General features: G+C 40.9%; 1 long non-coding RNA gene across 1 annotated transcript in view; it reads right to left on the reverse strand.

Moving 5' to 3' along the window:
• Positions 1–2,970, reverse strand: part of LOC107655533 (uncharacterized) — a 25,409-nt gene extending 22,439 nt beyond the window's left edge. Inside the window, exons 1-2 of the long non-coding RNA XR_001630449.1 lie at positions 2,960–2,970; positions 1,890–1,893 (exon numbers count right to left, since the gene is read on the reverse strand). This is a non-coding gene — a long non-coding RNA (uncharacterized LOC107655533). The remainder of the gene's footprint in view (positions 1–1,889; positions 1,894–2,959) is intronic.
• Positions 2,971–3,713: the final 743 nt, after the last annotated feature.

The following is a 3,713-nucleotide window of genomic DNA, read 5'->3' on the forward strand; positions in this document are numbered from 1 at the left end:
ACGGGCCGAGGCGGAGTCCGGGGCTTAGAGGCTGGAGGTGGAGTCAAGGGATACTCCAGCCACGGCGACGCTCGAGGATTGCAGTCCCGCGGAGCTCGCAACGTGCTGATGGTGGGCTGAGGGCGAGCAGAGGGGCTGCCAGATGAGGACTGGGAAATGGGAGCCCACTCAGGGCTGGACGGGGCCAGCGGGGACAAAGGAGAGAGGAGTATAATCAGCTCACCCTCAGCCGCAGTGCAGTGGGTGGAGCTCCACTCCGCATTCTCCCTCGTGGCGGGCTCGGTTGCCGGCTCTCGCACCTTGGCTGATGTCACTTGTAGCTCCGCAACGGCTTGTCGGCCACGGTGAGCTCGGGCTCTCCGTCAGCGGTGGGCTAGGGCATGCGCTCCGCACAGCAGGGAGATGGTGGGCTGGGCACTGGGTCCGGAGTGGCTCTGCCGAGACCCTCGGGACAAGCGGTGAACGAGGATCCGTGTCTCACCAGTGTCCACTCCACAAAGGCGCCGAAATTCGCTTGTGGGCCTTCCTCGGATGACAGCGCTCTGTATGCCGGGTTTAGACTGGCGTCATAGAACGCACAGAGCACATCGTCCAGGTAGCTGGAGAGGTTGGTGAGGACCAGGAACAGTCTGGTGTGGCCCTCGAGCAATTTCCCCCCCTGCTCCAGCAGGAGGAGGAGGTATTCAGGGCGGGCGAGGGGATCCATAGGCACAACGGAAACAAAAAACACTGGGTAAAAACAGAAACAAAAACGGAGGGAAGACACGGAGGTTACTGTTTTCAGTCTGGTATTCTGTCACGATGCGCTACTGTGAGGAGCAAGGAACGAGGAGACGTGGAGTAGACTTCCAACAAACAGACTTTAATCAACATCAATGGAACCAGGAACACACATGTAGCGGGGAAAGACGAACATTCAATACCAGACAAAGAAACTCAGAACAGGATTCACTATAAATACACAGGACGTGACGAGGGGATAACGAGACACAGCTGGAACTAATGAGCAATCAAACATATGGGAAAACTAGGTGAGGGCAGGCACATGGAGAGGGAAAAACACACAGATAAAGTCCAGGGGCGTGACACATATGGACATCCATTAATGTGATATTTTACATATTCAGGTCATAGCTTAAACAAAAAGCCTGTGCCATGATTTTAATTTCCTAATGAATGAATGGAGACTCAATGCATGAATGAATGTCACTATAATATATACAATCGATTTTAGCATGCCTTTTCTCAGAGGAGAGGACAGAGGAGATACCCTGCCCTCTTTGTCTTACTAACGTCCTGTCACAGGATGTGTTGGGGGATCTGTGGCCGTTTGTCTTGGCAAGCTATCGCAGTGCAGGTGGAGCAAAAGATTAAAGAGTCAGATGTTACACACTCAGAACAAATGAGCTTCAAAGCCACAACAAGGTCATAAATACTTTTCTCCAACTGCTGTATGAAAGGTAAATGTTCTTAGAAAATTTATCAAGTTCAAACCTTTGGGTTTAATATAATATAATAAATACAATGGGTGTTTCTTAAAGGACAGTCACATTATGTCCCAGGGGTTTATTAGCTTTTTTTTTAGCTAATTAGGTTTATTTTTTAATTGGTAGAAAGTTCCACATTTGGTGGGCATAATCATTAAAAGCAACTGATTGGTTTACATGACAAAATTCCATTAGAAAACCTCAATGTTATTTTAATATCATTGAGATACTATAATAGTTTTTTTTAAATAGTTTTTTTATTATTAATTATTGTTTATATTATTATTATTATTTTCTTTTTAAAGTTTTTGTAATGTTGTAGTGTTTTTATTAGACTGACTATATAGTTTTAATTTTTTTATTTAGCCCAAGTTATTTTTATTTTTTTTTCGTAGATCAAACTAAACTTAAACTAAAATGTTTCCTTGGCAGCTGTTTCTTTGTTTATTTATTTACTAACATTTATTGTATTTCAAGTATCAAACATTTAGCTTAGTTAATGATAATAATCCTGTTTTAAAACACAATCAGAATGAAGGTGCAAAGTCATTCAGTGCTTTAAAAAACACTGAAAGTATTTCAAAATGAATCCTCCTCTGGGTCTTGTAAGCACAATTTCTACAGTGCTGTTTGTCTGTACAGTTCTTTGGCAAATCAGTGTAGAGGACACTGAAGGCAAAAAGAAAGAAAACACAAATCAGTTTGATGAAACAAAAGGGTGAATTTGGGTAATATTTCTCAGATGGAAAAATAAGCACATTTTAGTAATGAAAAAAAAACCCATGTTGGCAAAAAAAAATGTGTGTGTGTGTGTGAGACTTAAACCTCAGTTCATTATTATGACAAAAAGGTTATTCACCCTTGTCTTTATCTAGAGCCAGCCTTTAAGTCTGAATAATAAAACAAAAATAAAAGTCTGTCAATTATTTGTCGAATTCATTAATCACCTCACTGTTTTTACTTTAAAGACACTGTCTCACATTAAAACAACTTCAGGAGATTCCTGCACTACTAAAAACACATCTTAGATTGTTAAACATGACACAAAATAAATCCAACCATCCAGAAAGTTAGATTCACTGGCTTTGATTTGGGTTGTATTAGGCTTGTCATCGAACAAGGTAAACAAGCTCTATATTTTCTAGAAAGTAAGATCGATTATGCCATGAGAAGTTATTGTGCTCATGGTATGCCATACAGAATATAGATAACAGGAATTTGCATGTCTGTCCAGATGTTGGGGAAAGTTTATTTGATTTATAGACAATGGAGCTGTCAGCATGAACAATTCTCATCAAAGCAGTTTATTTACTGCCGAGAGCAGACGCCGGAGATTGTGGCTGTTGGAATAGTGATGATCAGACATGTTTTGCACTGCAGCTCAATGTGAGCGATTGTATGGAAATTAGAGCTAAGGCCATGTAACTCTAAATAACATAGAATGCATATATTATGTATAGCCTTTTATAGACATTTACAGATATTTTACATAAATAAAAATGACACATAAAAGCTCATATTACTTTTTAAAAAATGTTTCCTGAGAAGGGAACAAGATGCTGCGTCATGGTGTTGACGCTATGGAAAATGCTTCGTGTGAAAGCAAAATCTGTTGGCTAGAGTCTCTAGCAGTAGAGGTAACTAGGGGTGCTACAGCTTCAGCTTACCATCTGGAAGAGGCCAGATGTGTTCAGCTAATTGTCAGCCTCTTATATGTCTGCATCTTGTAAACAGTTAGCAGATATCCATATAAGCAGCCTTTTAATTAACAGGCTAGAATAGTCATGGCTGATAGTAAGACGTTGTGCAAATGTAAAAGAAAAACAAACTGGAAGTAACAAGAAGTAACAACTGTTACTTCTTGCCCAACCTGTACATGAAAAGAAGGACATAATTAACTCTTTCCCCGCCAGCATTTTTGAAAACAGTTGCCAGCCACCGCCAGCGATTTTCATGATTTTCACAAAAATTTAATGGCCTCCAGTATATTTTGCTGTATGCATATTTGAATATGCAATACACCAAAATAAAGATCAGAGTGTCACGGTTCGAAAGAGGTGAAGACTCAAGTGCAATAAACAATAAACACAACTGAAACCACCCCGAAGGGGAAAAAGCCAGAGTAACATAAAAGCTCACCACGAGACATAAACTGAGCACGACTCACAAAAATAAACAATAAACACAACTGAAACCACCCCGAAGGGGAAAAAGCCAGAGTAACAT

This window comes from Sinocyclocheilus anshuiensis, unplaced genomic scaffold (assembly GCF_001515605.1).
Source record: "Sinocyclocheilus anshuiensis isolate Anshui unplaced genomic scaffold, SAMN03320099.WGS_v1.1 scaffold1441, whole genome shotgun sequence".
Classification (NCBI taxonomy): Eukaryota; Metazoa; Chordata; class Actinopteri; order Cypriniformes; family Cyprinidae; genus Sinocyclocheilus; species Sinocyclocheilus anshuiensis.